We start from the raw sequence: 22,331 nt of genomic DNA, 5'->3' as shown, positions 1-22,331 counted from the left end.
CCGCACGCTGCCCTGCACGGCCTCTGCTCCGTGGGTACTGCCGGCACGGGCACGGGCACAAGCGTGGGCACAGGCGCAGGCAGTGCTCATCGGGAGGGCAAAGCCTTGCTTCTGGGCACGGCTCGGCTCTCCTTGTTGTGATACTTGCAGGCAGAAACCCCCGCGCCAGGTTCTGGAGGCTGATGTTTCCCGTCCCAGCACTCACAGCTGCTGCACACTGTACCAGGAAAAAAACTTTGGGTGATGTCCAAGAAAATGCAAATTTTACCATTGTTTCTGGCAGGCTAGCATATAGTTTTTCACCATTGCTACTTCTGCTCGCATTTTCTCCTCCCAGATATTTGTTTTACAACCTCTTTCTCAGCCTCTGAGGCGCAGCTCTGCCCATCCGTCCCACCCAGACCAGGCGAGGATGAGCATCCCATGCTCGCTACCAATATATATAAATATATATTTTAGTTGAAAAAAATGTATTTAATTAAAATATATCCAAAATGTATGTATTATGCAGTTCATATCTATTTGATCCTTGTTTTAATTTACACCAGGAAAACTGATTTTTCAGTCAATCTAGTATTTATCTACAAAAGTGAGCGGGAGTTTTTCTGAAAGTGAGTCAGACAGAAAAACGTTTCCTAGAAAAGCAGGCCAGCTCCACTCCTGCCTCGCAGCACTTGGCCTCGCAGTCGTGCCCGTGCTAATAGAGCAGTGAACACGTCTGCTGCTATTCCCACCAGCCCACAGGTGTCTTGAGATGGAGGAGGGCGAGCGGGACTGGCTCCTGCAGCAAGGTGCTGCGTGCTGGGGGCACAGGGTGTGCAGGGTGTGCACACCTCTCTTGTGCTACTGCTGTTTGCCTAAGGGCAGTCTCTGGGCTGTATGTTGTGCTATAAATGCATGGGGATGGATCTCCATTTCTGCTGCAGGTTCAGGCCCACCCATGTCCACCCTGACCTGTAGGTGCAGGCGCTTTGCAGGGGCTGTCGGCCCTTCGAGGCATGGGTTTCTGCAGCTCAGTATGACAGGGTGGGCTGCCTGTCCCTGGAAATGGCGTGGTGGGCATGGCTGAGGAGACCTCTGGCCCTACACACGGCATGATCTGGAAGGGTGCGGTGTTGCCACGAGATGAACTGTTCTTGTTTCATGCTTCAAGGGACCCTGTGACTGAGCATTAAATTATAATGAACTAGATATTAGCTATCTTGGGAAATCACTCTGTAATTTGTTTGGAGATGTAAATAGCACATCCAAACCTCACAAACTGCATATTAAGCAATTAGAAGATAAGAGGCTTTTTGGGTTCCCATCTGTATCAATTCAGTGAAACAAAAACCTGGTGTAACCAAGGGTGAATCCATCTTGGGGCGCTTTGTGAAAAAGGGGTCTCTCCTGAACTTTGTATCATCATACCCAAGCATGTGTTTCCTTTGCTTAGCTACTTAGAGCAGATGTATTATTTCTAGGGGCTATTACTCATCACTGCATGCTAGTACATCTCATCAAATAATTGAATTCATTCATTTTATTTTTTAATTCTTCTTGCAAGAGTATTTGTCTACCGGTAATATCAGAGTGAGCTGTTATCCACCTACAAAAGGAGAGGTTTGTTTCTCTGGCTGCAGACAGATAGACAGGAATCTGTCAGTCCAACCAGGTGGCAGCATTACACTGCTTGTCCCAATTGTTCTCCCACCTGAAGGTGCCAGGAGGGAAAGAGGCACCCAAGTGGGAATGTTTTGTGCCTCATGTACCTCCTGCTAGTTTTGTCCTTGCCGGGAGAGCACAGGACCCAAGCTGTACCTGTATATCCCCTTGGCCAAGGCACTGTGCTCATGCTCGGGTAGCTGGTGGCATTTAACCCGAGCCTGTGTCCTGCTGTGTGACAGCGTGGGCAGCGCCCGCAGCCAGCCATGCCTGCCTGTTCCCACCACAGCTGGGTGCCTGCTGGTGGGGATGGCCCAGCCTGTGGGGCTTGGTGCTCCCCGGGCCCCCCAGGCACCCACTGAGGACCCCCCACCCCTTCAGACCTCATGTCCCTGCACGGGCCATCCCTGCTGAACCTGCACAGCCCACTCGCCTGGGCAGCCAGCTCCTGTTGAAAGGCATTTAAATGCCTGGCACAGCTGGCTCATTTTCTCTTTTGAAGAACTGGAGGGCATTTTTTTGATCCTGTTTGCAGGGGGCTGTATATGTTTATGCATCTTTTACAATGGAGTAAAACAGCAACTGCGAGTAAGCCCACACTGAAGGCTGTGCCCATCACTCACCTGTGCAAGGCCTTGCTGTAAGGCTCGCACTTCAGCTTTTCTCTAGAAACTCGTTCCAAGCTTCGTTCAGCCCCGGATACAGGCATGGATCCAGCTTTAGGGATGGGAGTGGCAGCTGTCAGCCTCTGGGACCTCCTCAGGTGCACGGCGGCGATGTTCACTCAGCAGAAGGGCCACGGTGCTTTCTGCAGTGGGGCCCTTCTCCCACCGAGGTGAGGGATGGCTCCTGAGCAGCAGCAGTTTGCAGTCCCCACTGCAGCGCCTCGCCCGCCTGTGCTGGGGGGCTCACCCCTACAAGTCTGCTTTGCTCCAGAGCATAACTTTCTCAGCAGACTGTTCAGTCTTATAAAGAAAGCTTGCAAATCCCCAGGAGTGAAAATGTGGGTTTGCAGAGGTTTCATTTTAGCACCCCAACTTCCATTTGTGGGGCAGAGCTCACCTGTGCAAGGCACAGTGCAGTCTTCCTTCGAGACAGGCAGAGCTGTACACCAGATATTTCTGGGTATTGCCTCTGCCACACTGCTGGTTAGCACAAAGAGAGGTGAAGAGGACAAGCCGTTTCCCCCCCCCACCCGAGAAGTCTGACATCTGCAGTCCTTGTGTGAAGGTCACAGCCTACCAAATCATCCCAGTCCCACCTACTGCCTCAGCCCCCTGCAGGGTTTGCAGGATGCTCAGCACTTGTGTGATCGCACCCTGCTGCATGTGAAGCCATACCACCCACTGCACATTCAGCTGGTGTTCTCATTTACCTATTTCCAAACTATCCCAAACCCACCCCACTCCAGCATCATAAAGCAGAACAGTTTTTTCCACAAAACCAGCCTTTGTTTTGATGAAATTCACAAAACAGAAGTTCTGAACTGTTCATAACATCTTCCCACAGTTCTTTGGCAACAAAGAAGAATCAAAGTCTATTTTTTTCATCTTCTTTTACATAATGCATTCATTAGTACCAGACCTTTCCACCATTCTTCAGTACCTTGCTTTTTCATTTGGAAGAGATTTGAGGAAACCTCCTTACCACATGGCTGCTCTCTCTTTTTGTTAATAATTAGTCTTAGAGAACTGTCAATATGTTCTTACCTTGTGCCTGGTCATAGAATCAACTCTGCTGCCCATGGGGTTTCTATTAATTTACTTTTTCCTGCTGCTTTTCATCCTACTGCTTGTGCAAGCTTTGAGTCTGCTCAGTCTATCAGCGAATGTTGATTATTTTTTAATGTCACCTCTACTCTTGCCAGCTGGGATGTGGCCCACAGTGACCCGCGGCATGGCCCTGGCGAGGTCCTAGCAAGCTCTGCCTCGTGCTCCCGTCATCCTGGCTGGCGGCACGGTGCCCTGCACCCGGGGCTAGCGGGGCTGCCAGGTCACACAGCCACAAAGGCAGGCACGGGAGGTGGACAAGTTCTGCTTCCGTTTCTCCTTTTTATCCTCCCCTGGATAGCTTTTGGTTTTTTAATTGTTTTGGCTTGACTTGTTTTGCCAGTGAGTGCCTGCCCTAAGCTTTACTAGTGAGACACACGGTAGTTTTAAAACATCTCCGTCTAAAACGGCAATGCTGCCCTGAATGTATCTCAGGGCTGGATTTGCCTTTTCTGTGACCACCTCACAGCACTGGCTTGCACTTATGCTGGCAGTTGTGGACCAGTGCTTCAGCAGTGTTGCTGCCCTCTCCCACCACCTTAGAAGACCTTACTGTCCCATACATACAAATTACATTTGTTTGTACATGTTGGTTTGAAATGCCTAGACATATGCTCATATGCTGGTTCTAGAGGTGAGTTACTGCATTTCTACTTATTTTTGATGTGGCACATTCATAAAACTTTCCTGGCTTTGCTGTCCTTTGATGAGCTCAAGAACAATTTAACTGCTTACATTTTAAATGCTTCTCAGATTTAACATATTGTTAAACCAAAGCTACTTGTTCTCAGCTCTGCTTAAGCATATTAACTTTTTCTTCTTTCTAATACTGAGCAGAATTTGGGAGATGGTACCTCCGTTCTTAGCACAGTGCCACTCAAGGCTGGGTCACCTCCAAGCACTTGGTGGGAGGTATTCTCTTCCTGGTAAGGGTACCTGTGGTCAAAATACTTTGTTACTTTTAAGTTCTCTCTTTGCTTTTATAGCCTGTGAGGTCCAAAATCCCCTGCTGATCTCATCACACTTGCTCCTCCTCAGCCACCTCTGACTTCTGGGGCTCTCCAGCACTGCAGCGTGTGCACTTGTCCGTGGCTGTGTGGGGGTGCACGCACACGTAACGAAACAGAGGGATGATTTGCCAGCATTGCATGTTTGCTGAGATCAGCTGCCAACAACTAAAAAGGATCAGGGGAACTAATTATGCTCCAATATTGTAATTGTTCAACAATTCAAAGTAATGGTATGAGAGCTGACTCCTAGTAACTGCTCATGACTCAGGAGTGGATGAGGTAAAACAAGGACTTTGAGAAATAGGCAGTGGCACAACTGCTAATGCTCAGACAGGAGATCTGGGGAAATCGTTATCACAGCAAGCTAGACGGGCAGCTGATCATCTCTGTTGCAATTGGTCTGTGCAAATATGGCATGTTGGGTCCAAAAACCCCATTTTACGTTATACCAGCACTGTTGCTTTTGGAGGAGGATTTAGGTTTGAGGTTACTGCTTGTGCTTGCTGTGGTTCCATGCGGTTAACATGCTTCCCTGTGGTTAATACACTACTCCTCCATATTTTTAACACTGTTATTTTCTAAGAGAAGTTTGCTTAGGGCAGGAGCGGTGGTGAGCAGCCACGAGGGAGAGGGCAGCTCCTGCTGGAGCTGGGCCGGGGCAGGCAGGGGCGCGGGGACACGTCCCCTACACCCTGCATCCCCGCCCCAGGGAGCTGCTCCCTGAGCCACGGCACCCTGCCATCGGCAGCATGCAGAGCGTCTCTGCCCCCACGTACTTTGTATTTGTAACTGCACAAAAGAGCAAAATATGTCCCCATCAGAATGTGCATTTCCCTCTGTGTCTGGAAAAGAACAAATTAAGATCTTTTCATGGAAATTAAGGCTTCATCACTCAATTGCACTAATGCCTTAACTACTCAGCGTTTGTGTGGAGAAATGGCACCAGGGACAGGGAGTTGATAGCGAAGCTGACATGCCCATTAACACATTGCATGCGTAATGCAGACAAACATGCTCTGTGGTGGAGCAGCCTGGTAACCTGTGACAAGGAAACTGGGGTGAGAAAAAAAAAGAAAATCTGAGGAACAACTGCATTGTGCATCTACGGATTTGGCAGAGTTGGGACGCTTCCTGGGTCAAGTTGTCTGCAAATTACACGGCAAGTGCTGTTATTTTTGTCTTATTGACAGCCTGAATAATGCAGCACTAGAGCCACAGGAAACTCTTTAGAAGGGTTCGTGCTGTGTTTGGGAAGCAGAAAATGCTTTTCTTTCCAGAATGACCTGAGATAGACTGTCCATCCATCTCCTCACAGCAGGGGGTCTCTGACTGAGGCTGGTGCCCTCACTTCTCTGTTTCTATCCCCACTTCCCCTCCATCCCCCCAGCCCCACCTCCACAGGGCAGGCAGTCCCATGGCTGCACCCATGTCCACGGCTGCTCCAGGCAGGTAGGGCTCTCTGTAAATCCCTGGGTGACAGCAGAGCTGTCTTACTGTCTTACAGAGCTCTTACTGCTGCTGGCACCAGCTCTTGTTGCTTCTTGGGTTCAGTGATGTGCACTGCAGCCCTTTTGTTTTGCAGGGGGGCTCAAGGCACCCTGGCCCCTCAGCTCCACGTTTTTCACCAGTGCTGTTAAGGTGCAGTCTCAAGCCTGGAAGGAATCACAGAACTCAGACGAGTCAAGGCTTCTGTGGGCGATGCGCGGCTGCTCCTCGGGAACCAGGAGACAGCTCTCCTTGGAGCACCTCCATCTGCACTTCTGAGGTTGCCTTATTCTGGGGGGGGAGCTGATTTTTTTTGGAGGGAGAAAACTTGCTGCCCGATAACTGTAACTGACAGAATTTGAACCTTTACTTTGGTTGAAGAGTCCGAAGCAGCCCAGGGGAAGCTGGTGGGGGATGAGGTGTCTGCAGGCTGCGGGTGCCCTGCATATCCCATGGGCTCCGGATGGACCAGCTCCCCCCGGCAGGGCCTTCTGCTCACACATCGCTGCTTCTGCACGGGGCAGGGATGGAGCTGCATGCTTCACCTGTGTGCCTGAGCATGGTGGGGGTGGAGTGGAAGAATGGCCTCATTTTTATTTTATTAAGGCACCTTCTGTCAAATAGGAAACCAAACGAGGCATTTGGATAATGCCCTTGATAAAACGCTTTAACTTTTGGTTAGCCCTGAAGTGGTCAGGCAGTTGGACTTGAACTTCGTAGGTCCTTTCCAAATGAACTATTCTAATTCTAAAACAACAGACTTTTGGCTCGCCAGTATTAGTCTGCCATACAGGTACCTCCCCTCATGGTGTGTCACTCTAGTTGCTATATAAAATACTAAGTACTGAAGAACACTGAAGTCTCCTCTCAGCAAGGCAGTTCTGTTCTCTCTCACTTCTCTCTTCTGTAATAGCTTGCTGTGTCCTTGCTTTTAAGAGGGAGAGTGACAGATCCACTATTATAACCAATATTAACTCAAACATACAGTGAAAATAAAAGTGTTTTCTTCCCTGGATTTCTGCAACACCAAATTCTCCTTGGGGCATATAAAATGCACACACAGTGCTGCACATGCAGTGCTCAGCTACAGGCCTATGGGGCTTAAAGTCACCTTTGTCAAAAATCAAAATATCAAAACAAAATATTTTCTAATAAAAATATATATTAGAAAATGATAATCTCTTATAATATTCCTCTGAAAAAGTAAAACTTGAGTAGAAGTAGTAAGAAGAATGTTTCAAAATGGGACATCTGGATTGTTTCAAGTTCTACCTACTGACTTGCAAGGCAGACGTGTGCCTGGTATAAATTAAAATTGACAAAATGAAAAAAACAGGAGAAGATTGAGACTGTATCAGATTTCCATTTTAATTAGTCGTTTTGATCATTGCCATTTACAATGTAGATTGCAAAGGATTTTCTGATCTTCTTGATGAGAGGTTTTTAATCTCCAAGGCATTTCGTAGGGCTGCTTGAAACAAATCAGACTGAACACGTTGATGGAGTTGTCCCTTAATTTGCTCAGAGCTCTCACTGCTGTTGTGGTAACATCTGCCTGCAGGGTCATATGTGCCGTGTGTTGCAGGCAGCAGCCCTGTTGCAGTGCACCTAGGCTGAGCTGGAGTCCTGTGTGGGATTTGTGTCTGAAGGGCTACGTGAAGGCAGAGCTGGAGTGGCTGCCTTCCCTCCTTGTTTCATGATGGCTTGAAACTCACATTCACAAATTATTTGCATCTCCAGGCACTGAAAATCCTTTAAAAATCCGTGGGCTTGGCAGCTTGCGGGGCTAACTGCAATGGGGACCTGAATGTGGCATTGTTACTCTGGTAATTACTATTTCATATATGCCATCATTAGACGGTATAGGGTACATAAAACTATTTTTAAATGTTATCTGTAAATCCTCAAAAAATTAGTCTGCTTTTAAGGAGGTTCTATGGGTACACATGCTGGTCCAAGGGCATTTATCATTTCCATAAGATTCTAAAGAAGGAGGACGAGGGAGCTGAGTGGACAGACTGTAAACCCGTGCACGTCTCAGGTCAAGCAGCTGAGATACAGGGATCTGTGGAGAATGAACCGCGTAACCGGCGTTTCATAGTGAATTGCACAAACACGACTTAATCTCCAAAACACAGACTGTAAACCCAGGATTTTCAGAGTCAGTTTTGGGGGGGGGTATGGAACCCCCCTGCAGCGGGGAAAATGACAAGTAAGAAATGCATCTCGCGCCTACCGGCTGCTGCGGGGTCACCTCCACTGACCCCACACCCGCAGGGACACAGCCGCCTTGCTCCGGGTGCTGCCCCCCGACGCGGGCCCTCCCTCTGGGCCCTGCCCCCCCCACGGCGACACCCGGGGCCGGGGGCACCCCGCGGCCCCCTGCCCAGCGAGGCAGCGGCGCTTTTTAAAACGCTTTTTTTTTTTTTTTTTTTTTTTTTAACGCTTGCAGTTGTTGTGGGAGAAGCGGCACCGTGTGTGCCCCGCACGTGGCGACCACGAGTGCTTTCTGAACGGGCTGGGCTGCGGGGCTGACTCCTTTTAGCTACTAGACAGAGTAAAATAAAGCAAATTAACCAAATACAAAGACTTAGCGGGCTTTTAGTTCCAGTAGTGCTGACGACTGTCCGCTTATCTTTGCACAGAAAGGTTTTTGTAACGGTAATGAGGCATTACCTTGCCATGGGGGCCCGCAACAAAAAATGGTTTTCCCGCTGTTCTCAAACCTCGATCATCATTCCCTGTGGATTGCTTTGTTGTGGCTGTGGAAATGGCAGGAAATTCACCTGATTTCCCGGATTTGTAGCCATCATTTCTGCTTTCAAGCGACTTGGGAGACGCCTCACAGCCAGCGTGCATTTTACTGGTCGTGTGAGAGGATTATGGCGATCAGAGGTCTCTGCTACTCCTCTACAGAGCAGCTGAGCACAAGCTGGCACTGCAGGGTTTGTTTTCACAATGTAACGTGATGAAAGCTTGAACGATTTTCTTCCTTTTTGAGGACCTGCAATTTTAATTGTATGAGTGCTTTTATTTCACTGCCCAGAGCTACCACTGAGGCTGGTAACTTATTACAACTCCGAAAGCAGACCAGACATTAATGTGGACAGTAATGAAACGAGACCAGAGGTGTATGAAGGTGATAATGCATCCTGCCTCCAGAGGTGTCGTCCAGCACTGGAGACGAGAGGGCTGGAAGTCACAGGCTCTTCCAAGCGGTGGCTGTGTGGGAAGCCTGGGGGCTGCTTCTCAGCTGGGCGCTGCGGCTGCAGTGCCTGGCCGCCCCTCACCTCCTGGCTCTAGCGCAGAACTGCCTGTGCTGTGCAGCCCCGCAGCGCTGCAGAAGGGAGGGCAGGGGTGACCTGCAGGCACCGGTTTGCCCCAGGGCATCATTTCTATCTTGGCCATGGGTGAGCCCTGCTCCTGCAGACTTGCAGCCTTTAGCTCGCTTTACCCTCACAAGTGCCCCTGCAAGCTGGCAGGAAGTTCAGACAAAGATGCCAAATCCAAAGCGAGGATGGAAGTGCTGCCTGGCTGCCACCTCTCACCTGGACCCATGGCCACAATTTCATGCTGTCTCCTGACCTATGATCTGAGTGGGAAAATCCTTCTTGAACTTCCTCATGTTTGTTGCAGTTCTCTGTAGCTGGGAAGGCTCAGAGCAGTGCACACCACTCACAACTCAAAACTATTCCAATTGCCTTTGCATTCTTGTGCTCATATTTCATGTACAAAAAGCCAAGCTCTGCACACAGAAGATTATCTTTATCCATGCAAAATTGTTTCTCTAAGAGGAGGAGTGGGGAGCCCTGCGCTGCCAGGGTGCGGTGGGCACAGACTGCTGCAGACCTGGAGAGGGGAAACCCCAAGGTACACTCATCCTCCTGGAGCCAGCACATTTTGAGAGAACCAGAGGGAAGGTTTGGTTTTACTGAGACTGACAGGTCCAGCAAAGATAAACAGATGCACAGAAGTGTTCAGAGAGATACAGTGTCACATCCAAACACAGAGAAAGATGCTGTTAGAGATCTCATTAGCATACTCTGCTTTGTTTTTCACTAATCAAGTCACTGTGAATAATGTTGCTTATGATTGTATTTGATTGTATTAGTGTTATGGGTTTGAAAGGTCCATATTTTTTTAATCTGCAGAAAGCAGCAGCATTATTGCTGAACTATATTTAGAGAATTTTGCAGATAGCATGCTCTGTCCTTTTGCTGCTTCATTATAATAAGATTTTACGTATAGACCCCCAAGGAAAGTGAAATGCACCCTACACAGGTGGCTGTTATGTAGGTTTGCACGATGAGCAGGTCCGTTTTCTGAGTCATAAGTCATTTCACACCTTCCTACTGCCTGCCAAACAGCCAACGGTGATTCCATGCCAGAATACTGCCCCCACGGGTGTTGCTACGACTCCTGGCACTGTGGTAGAAACTTGAGGCCAGACCTGGCCAAAGCCCAGGGCCCTCTGGGCAGCCTGTGGCCTCTGGTTGCACCACTTGCCAGTCCAAAATCGGTGCCCTGTAAGAAATCTGCTGTTTAGATCTGGTTTATGATCCAGACAAAGGGTGAAACACTGGATTGCAATATTAATTGACCCTGAAGATCTGTTATACTATGTGTCTGAAAAGAATTTTTATAAAGGCCAATACTCCATTTCTTCTACTGAACATATTAAACTACACATGTCCCACATCAGACAAGTCTTTAACTGAAAAGTGGTGAATACTACCAATTTTGAGGCAAAAACATATCCCGCTACTTTAGATGTGTAATTAACAGAGCCTGCTGTTTGCAGCACCATGAACCAGCACAGAAAGTGCGAGCAGGGTGAGGCAGCCTGCCTCCCCGCAGCTCCACACCAAGCCATGCCACGGCCCCGCTGGGGAGGGAGAGGTGGCAGCGCTCCTGCTCACCCCGGGGGTGTTGGGAATTCACAGTCCCTCGTCTAGGGATCACTCAGGCCAGGTCAATAATGCAAGGGAGAAGGGAAAAACAACATGTTTTTGGTGTGGTTTCCAACTGTTTTATTAGACCCAAACCTCTCCAGACATTTTCAAAGTCAGAAGAAGGACATAAGGGTTTGTGTGCTGCCACCTCCTACAACCCTAAGGAAGATTATGAGAAACTCCTCTCGGTCCAGCCTTTGCCAGGCGTTGTCAGCAATCATTGAGAAATGCTGTCAGTAACCACACAGAAAATAACCCTGCTCTTGTTTTCATATCACCATCATAGCAAATTGCACTTTTGGCTTGGTATTTTTGGATCCCTAAAATAAAATTAGGCAGGGTTGAAAGGGAAATACACCCATAATCTACACACTCACTGATGAAGGAAAAGATAACACTCACCTCCATCATGCCGTGACTTCAGTGTTGCTAAATAAAACCCAGTGGTGCTACTGTAGTTTAAAGCCTCATAGACAAAATTGCATTTTGTAACTCACACACCTTGCCTGCACTTACAATATATCAAAATGAGTAGAAGATGTTTTCTGCTCCAGTGATAAAAAGTGATTTATCTGTCAAGCCTGAAGTTATAATTACAGGTGAAAACCATGTAAATGTGGAAAGTAGATTTCCATGTAACTTTAAACCTCAGCTGCGGTCCTTTGAGGCCACAGAGGTTTTAAGGCCACCATGCAGCACCACTGCAACCACTAGCGAGATTTATGGGCAGCTGCTCTCTTTCCAAGTGCTTTCCCAGAAAGGGGAGCAAGCTGGGACCTGGCAGCCCACCTGAGTCACTGGGGCACAGCCAGAGCCTGGGGGGGTTCCCGGCAAGTGACACCGGCTCCGCGATCTGGGAGAGGAGCTGGGGAGCATCGCTGCAGAGACCAGGGAGACCCAAGGTCAGGTAAGCTCCCCATCACTCCACGTCGTCATTTCTGCACTGGTGTTCTCCATAGAGGAACCAATTTTGCTGAAAAAAAAAAAAGAACATCAACAAATTCCATCTTTCTTCCCTCATAGCTTCTTTGGGAATTACCTATTCTTTTTGCATTAGAAAAGACTCTTAAAGCATAAAAAGTCACCTCACTGGCAGCACGTCCCACAGTGGGAGTGAGTGCTGGCTGCACAGGAGGCATGGGCAGAAGGAATTACTAGTTTAGGATAAAATGAAGGCACTTCACTGAAGGCAGTTACGGAGCCTCTCTGCCTTAGGCGCTCCCTTGTAGTAGCACTGTCCTGCTTTGTGGATGGAGAGGAAACCTGTCAGCGAGTGAGATGTTGCCTACCTCTTCAGCTGAGCATACACCTGTGCACATCTGCACACACACACAGAACGCACGTTTTCTCCAGTGAATCCTGAAGAAGAGTTTAGAATAGGATTTTGAGCATAGGCTGTTGTTATGCATGTCGGCTGCAACACTTCCAAGGCACATGGGAAGAGTGGAAGGAGATACAGCGTGAAATGTTTCCGTGGTGGGTGATGGGATTTACTGGGGAAGAGTTTTTTTTTCTTTGCTTGCTAAGTTTTTAGAAATACCAGTGACATTGATCCAAACAGGAGCTTTTTATAATCCTTTGGAGGTTACAAGCCTGCAGTCTTCTGTTGTGAATTATCTCATGGGCTCTACTAGAACAGGTAAAGGGATTGCTCCTAGTACATCCACTAGCACCCAGCAGGACAAAAATATCCTGGAGTTAATTATGGATTTAATAACAAGGAATTACCAACAATTCCATCATCTTCACTCAGGCTCACGAACAGTATTGTGCGGATGCAGGGAGGCTGACTGGCCGGCGGCACACCCCGAGTGGCACTGGCAGCCAGCACACCCTGCTGGTACGGGCTTTGTGTGCTGCCCAGAGGATGGATCGATGGACACCAAGCTCTGTAGGGTCAGCAGCAAAATACCCATCTTGGGCCCTGAATTAGGCAAACAGATAGCCTGTGCCACCTAACTATGACTGCCAGCAGCTGTGAAAATATTTGTATGGCAAAAAACAGCTGAAGGGAGAAGGAAAAAGAAGCACTAAATGGCCCAGCCTCCATTTCAAGAAAGGTGGCAGGGACAAGCAGGACCAGAACAGTAGAGCATCATGTCCAGCAATGGTGCTGTCTTCATTCAGTCCATGGTCAGCTAAGGAGCTGGCTCTTACACCACTGACAGACTAAGAAATTACTAAACTCATTCCTACTTATGGCCCGTCAAAGAGCTAATAGGACAAACAACCATTGAAACGGTACACTGTATTAAAAGAGTGTGCAAGCCTGCATTAAGTGCTGTTGGTAAAGGACTGCAGACCATGTCCATGGAGTGTCCTGCCTTAACGTGAATTGTGTGTCAGCGTAGGTCTTCCCTGGGGCTGCCCTGAGACCCAGAGTCGTACCTAATGGCAACCTTGGGCAAAGGAATAACAGTCTGAGTGTCTGACAGCCTGTTTGCAAGACTCCAGCCGATACTTTTGTGCTGAGTAAATTAAAAAGTTTTACTCTGGTTCCCCCACAAAGAGCAGATAAGAAGCCAAAAGACAAATAAGAAGCACAGTCAGAACAGTAAACATTTGCTTTAAGGAGTGGGAACCATGGTTAAGTTTCTAGACCATGAAGCTACAGGCTTCCTCAAATTAAATTAATTTAATGGTTTATACATTTGCTCCATAGAGATGTGGGTACTGAAAAGTGCATCTCCAGACAAGTGCAGGAAGATCTGGCAGGTACTTCTGCCTCCCCGCAGAAAGAAGCCCTCTGCAGAGGGGTAGGGAGGAGAGGCCTGCAGGTACCGGTGCCACATCTGCACTGGGGACAGCTGGGGGGACAGGAGGAGGGACAGGGATGTGGGAGGAAAATCTCCCCGAGCGACCAGTGTGCCAGCTTCAGCTCTAGATGAGGGCTCTGTCCCTTCTTAACCAAAAACTGCCTGTATTGCCATTCTTCAAATTACTTTTCACTCATTTGGCCAAGCCCTAATTCATTTCTGTCAAATATTTTTTCCTAGTGTCAAAAGCACAGTTCTTATTACTCTGTTCCTCACATCCACTTTAGCTTAATGGCATCTGTAAATAATGAATTTGCATAATGAAAAGTATTTATGAAAACCAATTGCACTCTGTGTAGGTGACCTTGTGACTTCAAATAAGTTAATAACCTCTGAAGTACAGACAAGATAATACAGCGATGCATCACTGCTTCATTGGAAGAGGAGGGAGCTATCACTGCCAACACAGGTATGCAGACTGTCAGCTGTGGCGGGGTCAAAGAACTGATAATTGGATATGTGAGCTACATGCGCAAGCTCACCTTGCCTAATCTACTAGCTGAATACATAAGCCCCAAACACTGAAAACAGAAATTCACCAAACTCCCTGTAAGAGTAAGGGTTTAAATTTGCAAGTCACAGTCCGTAAGGGTGGCAACACCCTTCTGGGTCCTGGTGAGAGACACAGTCTGGGACCACAGAGCTGGGTCTGTGACTGTATATTCCCACTTGTCAGAAGGCGGTTAATTACAGTGGAAAACACCATGTTTCCAGCCAAGGTTCAGTGTTTATAGCAGCACAGTGACACAATGTGAAAGATGCAAGACATAAAAAAAAAAAAGTACTAATGGCAGGTGTCTGTTCCCCTGAACTGCTTAAATGTTAATCTGCCAGGAGAAATGTGCATCACCTTCATTAAACTAGTTGCTTCTCTGTGGGCTGGAGGAAATTGATGCTGAGCTTGCATCATAAAATTTCTCTAAGAAAGGTTTTACAGGAGGTGGCAGAAGTGTTGGCAAAACCACTGTGGGCAAGCTGCTCCATGGCTAAACGTGCTCCATGTGCCTCTTGTCCCTTGGCACCTCCGGTCCCTCAGGGCTTGTGCAGTGCAGGGCTGGCTCAGGGGAGCACCAGCAGCTCTGGGTCAAAGACGCACTGGCATCAAATGTACAGGGCAAGCCCTCCAGACAACTCGCATGTGCCATGCGGGCCCTGGACTCCACCTTTCTCTCTCTGGAGGATCTGCCATCTCTGTGGAAAACTTCCTGAAGTTCAGGGTCCTTGGGGATCCTCAACCAAGAGTTACTAGCACATAAATGGTCTTCATGAGATGGTGGGCTACTATCTTACAATAACAATGGGAAGTGGTTGAGCAAAAAGACTTAAATGTGCTGATTCTTAACAGACTTTCTATTTTAAATGCAATCAACAAATTGTTCTTTCCAGTGAAGCAAGATGGAAGTACTAAGGAAACAGTAAATGTGCATTACTCGTGACACATAATTCACTGAACAATCCTGCAATTATTATTCTTTCTGACATGTCATAAATAATGTAGCAGAAGAAACAGGCCTGATTAAAGAAAAGGGATCTGCGTCAGGTTTGCTTATCAGCTCTGCCCAAAACAGGAAAAAGAAGAGCATTTTGGATGTGGAGCCTCTGTGAGCCCTCCTCCGGCATCCCAGTGGTGCAGTGCAGCTAGCCCCCAGCGTGGCACCCTGCCCCACACCTGCACGGGCTGGAGGGACACTGCCCGCACCCGTACGGGTGCCTGGCACCCAGACCTTGTGGGCTGTGAACTGCTGGCACCAGCCTGCGAAGGGGAGCCCCCGGCCGGCCAGCCCTGCCCCTGCCGCAGCACCTGCTCACCCGTGGGAACCGCTGATGAGGGAGATGATTTCTTGTGTCCTGTGATTTTCAGGGTGCACAGGAGCAGTCTCCACGAAATGGCCACAGTCCTGAACCAGCCTGCAAATGGGGACCGGGGGCAACAAGGCATCTGTTCTGGGCACCAATGGAAACACAGAGCCCAGGATTTTTACAATTTTGCAATATCTAGGAATAGACTGAAATTCACTCCTCAGGCAGAGATCTGCCAAGGAACCCAAACCATTAATGTATATGGGAAATATACTGAAACATCCATCACAGCAATTAAAAGGAGCCCTTTTGCAGGATGGAGGCATCGAGGCCAGGCTGTGGATGAGCTGTGCTGGGTCCCTGCACCCAGGGCAGCCTGTCACTGGCAGGGGATGGCCTCTGTCACAGGTACTGGTCACTGGCCCTCACACTCCAAATGCAGCTCAAAGTTTACTGTGTTTCCACACAAGGAAAACTCCCCAAATTCCATGGTAACTGAAGGACACAACATGTTCAGAGTTTTATGGAAAGAATAGGTTAAAATTTGAATGAATTAGATGGAAGGTAAAAGAAAATTATCTAGAAGGAAAAGTTCAGGATATCGAACTAGTGACTCATTCTGGCAAAGAATTAAATGAAAAAATGCCACTCATTCTCTTCATCTTCTTTGAAAACAATTCCATGTTATAACATTCATATGGAGACCACCAAACCTCATCACATACAAAATGTCCTTCCCAATATCTATGACATTTTACTGAGATCATAACACAGGCTGAAAACTTTAGCTACTCAGCAAATACAAGGTTTTTCTTTGCTGAAAATATATAGCTGGTAATAAATTACATCCTTGCCCTTACAGGTTACCTGGAACAGCTTAGTCAGTTCACCAGTGAGACTGTCAATTATTTTGCAAAATATCAGGCTTCTCTAAAAATCGCCATAAACTTTTCAGTTTTATAACATCAGATCCTGAAACTCATTTTTACCTCCTCAATTTTCCATTTGCCCATGAGAGTGCGGAGTTCCCGGATGACAGCAAGCTGTGGTAAATTAAATTTATCTCTTAGATATATATGTGCATGTTTAAGAGATAACCATTAATTCCAGCTGAAATAATTCTATAGATTCCTCTTGTATGCAAAGAAATTCACTCAGAAAGTTATCTCTCTCTAACCATATGATTTATATGTACAAATACAGATTTGTCAGAAGCTTCTGAACGTGGCTGTGTGCCAGCATCCAGCACACACTGTCTGAGCACGCAAATGGTGGAAAAATGGTACGTCTGCACAGGAATAAAATGACCCTCTACGATAACATGTACTAAAAACCCACTTTGAGAGAGCAACACAGTTGTACACCCGGTACCTTGCAGGGAGGGTGCACAGAAGCGTTGTTTTCTGCCAAAGCTGAGCGCATAGTCCTCACTCAGTGGGCTCAATCCTGCACTGATAAAAATTTGTCTCAGGAATGCATTTGCAGTTTTTTCCTGGACTTCCCAGCCTTCTACTGCCCTGAGAAAGCGGCCAACCGTCCCTACGCTCCTGCAGAGGCCCAAGCCACCTCCCCGCAGCACCCAGGTGTTTGGGGCGCGCAGGCCTCGCGCCCCCGTCCCCGGGAGGGCTTCGTGCCGCGGGCAGCAGCTCGGGCCCGGCCGGGCCCTGGGCAGAGGCCCCGCGCTGTGCTCCCGCTGGCACAGCGGCCGCAGGCCTGCCTCCTGCACCACGGCACCGCTTCCCCTGCCGGCACATCTGACCTCACGGCTGCCTTTAGCATCCAGCAGTGAGTGAAAGCGAAGTACCTCCAGAAACACACATTCCCATTAACCGTGTAGCTAAAGCGAATGACCCGAGGTTTATCCCAAGTCGCTACTTCTCTTTGCTCTAACCTGTCGGATAGCTGTGGCAATTCTGAGCACATAATTGGGTGTACTGAGGTGACCTAAGCTGGAAACTGTATCGGCAATCGCCCGATTGTCCTGTAAACCATTTATCTGTCAGCCTGGCAGAGGGCATACTTGACAGAGACAAGACAGAAAAGTGGTCAAAATCAAATCCATACAATATTATTCCATAAAAGAAAAAAAATAGAGGATGTATCTGTATTTGCTGCATACATACGCTTCTCTAACAATGCATTTCTGGACAAGGAACAGAGACACTTCAAGGAGTAACACTTTTTTTTTTTTTTTGGTGTGTGTGTCTATGCTTTAAACTTACTATGTGATCATTTTTGCTGTGCTGCTTTGTTCAGGTACTGTGAGAAACAGTGAAAAATAGTTCTCCATTTATCTTCTTTCCCCCTTTATTGAGTATTATACCAGCCATGCAAACACATCTTCCTTGGGCTGAAGAGATTCATTATGTTTGGTTACTTCTTATATGAAAGCCACTACTGTTGTCCTCCGTGTATTTTCCAGCCCCCAGGCATCCTCCTCTGTGAGGCGGGACCACAACTGCAGGAAGCCCAGCGGGGGCTACAGAGAGCGGCGAGCAGGAAGGAAGTCAGACCAGACAGCACTATCTCAAGGAGACTCTTAGCATCCTTTTAGACACCTTTCGCTGTCTCCGAGAATTGAACTTATGTCAGGTATTCCCAGTGACTACATTTTCCTTTGTTCATAAGAAAAAATAAACGATTTCTAGTTCTGCACAGTTAACAGTTGCTTTTAGCTCTCTGCCTTTTGTTCCAACTGATTGAACTTAGTTAATTTATATCCCGTTTGTTTAAAGCTGACTACAAAGACATGAAGAAGCATCTCACAAAACTGAGGACCAAGAGAAGCCCAGTAGCAAGGGAAGCTGTTCTGAATAGGTCTGAATCATCTCCAGACTTTGTGTCCCCCCTCAGGGGTAAGTATGAGGGTGCCCAAGCACTGGGGGCCCGGGAGCCCTGTCTGGGAGCGGGGGGGTGGGATGGGGACACGAACACAGCCCCTCCTGCAGCCGTATCCTGGCCAGGCATGAGGACACGGGGACAAGGGGACTCCAGGCCCTAGCCTCCACCCCTGCCTCTCCTGGAGCAAGCCACTGAGGGACCTTTGGAGAGACATCCACAGCCCGAGGGGGCCAGGAATGGCCCAGAGCGGTGAGCCCAGCGGTTCGGGGGGAATGGAAGCTGCAGAGAGCTGCCTCTGTGGCAGAACTTGTGCAAGACCTCTGGGAAAACTCTCATTGCTTCTGTCCTGCATTCTGTTTACAGAGGTTTTGTTGTTGTTGTTTGTTTGTTTGTTTGTTTTTGATGTTGTAAAAAGATGGAAGCACAGGCTCACTTCCTAAAGAAAACAAAAAACAAAACCAACTGATGAAAAGAAACAAACATAGGAACACCCTACGAAAACAAAAACAAAGCTTCAGCTTTGTTTTAATCTTAATGTGGAAACACCACGCTAAGATTTCGAGAGAGCTTGCCACTGACCCCAGAGCACACACGACAACCCTTCCTAACGGGCAGCAGAGCAGGGGCCATGGGCGCGCAGCACCGAGCAGCCCCCATGGCTCTTGAGAGGGCGCGCAGCAGCTGAGTGCAAATGTGTGGAATTAAAGAAAAACACCACCTCTATGTTTTTTCTCCCCAAAGCCTTCAAATGTCCACAAGAACAAGCAGCATAGTTCATGATGAATGGACTAGAGGGAAGAAATCAGACCCGAACCACAGAGAAACAAAGAGCTAAGAGCAGAAGCAGAAGCAACCCCCCGGCCAAGCACCCGCTGCACCTGGGGGCGGGAGCAGCCCTGGTGCGCAGGGGGCAACCCTGTGACAGTGGGGGTGCAATGGCACCCTGCTGCCCCCGGACCCGGAGCAGGTAAGGGCTTGATTCCCGCAGTCAGGGCCCTGTCAGCAGGTGACGGGAGAGGAGAGCACAGAGTGGGGGCAGCCAGGGTCTCCCTGGGGCAGCAACAGCGCAGGGCGGGTGTGGGGTGTGGGGAAGGGGGACACGCTGGTGAACGAATAACACCTCTGTGAAGAAATGCATCACAAAAATCAGGACTGTGTAAAGTTAATTAAATGTAATACATAAAGACTGAGGTTAATTATCACCTTTCATGAACACTCCACAGGTGGATACCATCTCCAGAGGAGCAAAGCGTGATTCGTATGATGGCAACAATTAATGTTGAGGTAACATAGCTTGTGCAAGTGTTAAGTTTATTTATATATCGTAATCCTATGGTTCTTAATAAGTTTTTCACATATGGACCTACAGCTGGCATCGAGCTTGTTGCTTCACACTGTTCTGCAGGCCCTTGTTCTGCAAGCAGGGAGCTGCCAGCAGTGGGGGTCTGCCCCCCGACCCGGGGGGCTGCAGGCACACTGGGCTCATGGGGATGGAACAAGTGAGTGGCCTAGTGGATCGCTTTTATCAGCTGCAAGACTTCTGGACTTGTCTTTACACATTATAGAGCTAATTTAGAAATTACAGTAGATTTGTGTTTTCTGTTAGGAATTATGTGAGGCACTTCACAAACCAGGAATGGCTACCCGTCCCATAGCGAGCTGCGGAGTTCCCTCGGAGCTGCACAGGGCGTCACGAAGCAAGACAGAGCAGGGAGGGGCGAGTGCCCCTAGGATGCTCCTTCGTGTGGCCCTGGTGGGAGTCTGGAGTCGAAAGAGATTTACACGTTCTCACTGTGCTTTTGAGTGACAGCTGCAATCTGCAGGCTATCAAAAGGTGGGGAAGGCAGCTGTGTCACCCTGTGAAATGGTGTTGTCATTGCCAGTCACAGCCCATGTGCTCTGCACTGAGTTTTCCAGGCCCAGCACCAGGGCTTGTCACGCCGGCACTGCCTGAGCTCAGCGTCATCCGCCTGCAGCTCCCTTGGCTGAGCTGCAACACCAAGCATGTGTACAGCAACTATAACTGCTTTTGCTCTAGCTGTTAGGTCTGGACTGGTAGTGACTTGACTCTCAAGATTTCAGCAACGCTCACAATAATGTCTTGGCGTTGCTTTTGCATAAGGTGTGCCCATGATAAAAATCATAGAACCATAGAATGGCTTGGGTGGGAAGGGACCTTAAAGATCACCTAACTCCAACCCCCTGCCATGGGCAGGGATGCCACCCCCTAGATCAGGTTGCCAAGGCCCCATCTAACCTGGTCTTGAACACCTCCAGGGATGGGGCATCCACAGCCTCTCTGGGCAACCTGTGCCAGTGCCTCAACACCCTGAGGGAAGAATTTCCTCCTAACCTCTAATCCAAATCTCCCCTCTTTTAGTTTAAAACCATTCCCCCTTGTCCTGTCATTATCAGAAGTATAATGCTTCTTCTAATACTAATGGAGGACAGGTTACCAATAATTTCAGGCTGATCAGTTGCCTACCTATCCTGTCTTCATGATAGCTGTAAGAAAGTACTCTTAAAATGAGAACTAACAGATGCTAATTCCCATCTGACAGTTTGGGGCCATGCGCATATTGCATTGCAGCATAAGGAAAGGAAACATCTCTTTTCAGTTTTATTCAAAGCAATTCTACAGTAGAACAGAGGCCACTCCTGTCTTTTGGTCAGTCCCTAAATTCTGTCCTACAAATGTTCCTCAATGACTTTCCACTTTTATTGAAAGAAAGCACAAAGCTCAGAATTTCAGTATTTTTATTTCATGTTCTACTCCCTCCATTCTTTTTTTCCCTTTTCTAGTAAGGGAATTTGGAAATGAACTGGGAAAAGCAGGGAAGGGAGACCTGAAATTTCAGGTGAAGAGGGATTGGAAATGAAAACAGTTTCCAAAAAAGAGAAATATCTTCTCAATTGCTTGATTTTTATTTAATCAAAACTTCATAAAAATATCAGTATATGTATTTATGCTTTATCTGTGTATTTGTTTTGCAGAATTATATATTTAGCTTGCAGAAAAATAGGATATATTTCCAAGTGGCCACGGTGACTTATGACTTATGCTCAAGGCAAACAAAAGATGAATGAGGTACCACCTCCAGACTGCTGAATGCCAGCCAAGCAGGGTTCACTGTCATGTGGTCCAGAGACAAATAATCACTACTATGCAGGATAGATTGAATAAATGCATAAAAAACAGGAAAAAAAAAAGAATAAATCATGAAGGGGACACCTGAACGGACAAAACAACATTGTGGCTCATAAACTGGATTGTGAAGCTTAGAAAAATATGGAGAACAAGTCTTTGATAAGTAATAGTTTCTCTGATGTATGTAATGTATCAGATCTTGTTTGATATATTATATAGTGTGTTTTGTATTACATTAATTATATCAGCAATTGAAAGCTTGGAATAACATCCCTGTGATGATGAATGTTGGTTTCTGGGTTGTGAGGCTCCCCTTGAGGGCTGCACATGGCTCACTGCTGCTCGTGCTGGGCTGTGGCCGTTCCTCGCGGCGAGGGCAGCAGCACTGACGGCACCACCGGGATCACGGCAGCCGCTCCAGCTCCGTGCTCCCCGTGTGCGTTCCCTGCAGTGCTGCTGGCCGGGCACGGGCCTGCCACATCCCCCCGGGCCTCCCTGCCCACCCGTGTCCCCACGCCTGCACTTCAGCCTCTGCCAGCTGCTGCTTGCACGCCGACCATGCCTTGCTGAGCAAGTGCTCCCGTGCAGTTCCGCTCAACACCGTGAAGCTGACTCTGGGTGCAGAAGTTCACCTGCAGGTGTCCGGGCACGGCTCGACCCAGCCCCCTGTGGCCTTGGCCCTTGGAAGCGCCTGGCACTCGTGCAGGGGGGCGAGACCTGGTCTAGGAGGCTGCTGAGGGGCACCAAGGTGGCCTGGGGCACAGCACCGCCCTGGCTTGCTGCAAGGTTATGCGGGCACTGCAGCAAGCTGGTTTTGTATTAGGCATATCCCGTGTTAGAGCAAAATGAAACTTTGCTTGAGTAAC

At 48.2% G+C, this 22,331-nt stretch overlaps 1 long non-coding RNA gene across 4 annotated transcripts; it reads left to right on the top strand.

Moving 5' to 3' along the window:
• Window positions 1-17,967: 17,967 nt before the first annotated feature.
• LOC308195287 lies at window positions 17,968-21,868 on the top strand. Of its 4 annotated transcripts, none has more exons than XR_013951393.1 (5): window positions 17,968-18,068; window positions 18,212-18,331; window positions 19,059-19,284; window positions 19,541-19,601; window positions 19,924-21,868. It is a non-coding gene; the product is annotated as an uncharacterized lncRNA (long non-coding RNA). The 4 variants fall into 4 exon arrangements; XR_013951394.1 differs by having other exon boundaries at window positions 19,541-19,816; XR_013951395.1 differs by having other exon boundaries at window positions 19,541-21,868.
• The last annotated feature ends 463 nt before the right edge of the window (window positions 21,869-22,331 follow it).

Source organism: Anser brachyrhynchus (genome assembly GCF_964034855.1).
Source record: "Anser brachyrhynchus genome assembly, chromosome: 5".
NCBI classification, from domain to species: Eukaryota; Metazoa; Chordata; class Aves; order Anseriformes; family Anatidae; genus Anser; species Anser brachyrhynchus.
The sequence above is the reverse complement of the archived record's forward strand: the minus strand, read 5'-3'. Positions and strand labels throughout refer to the sequence as shown.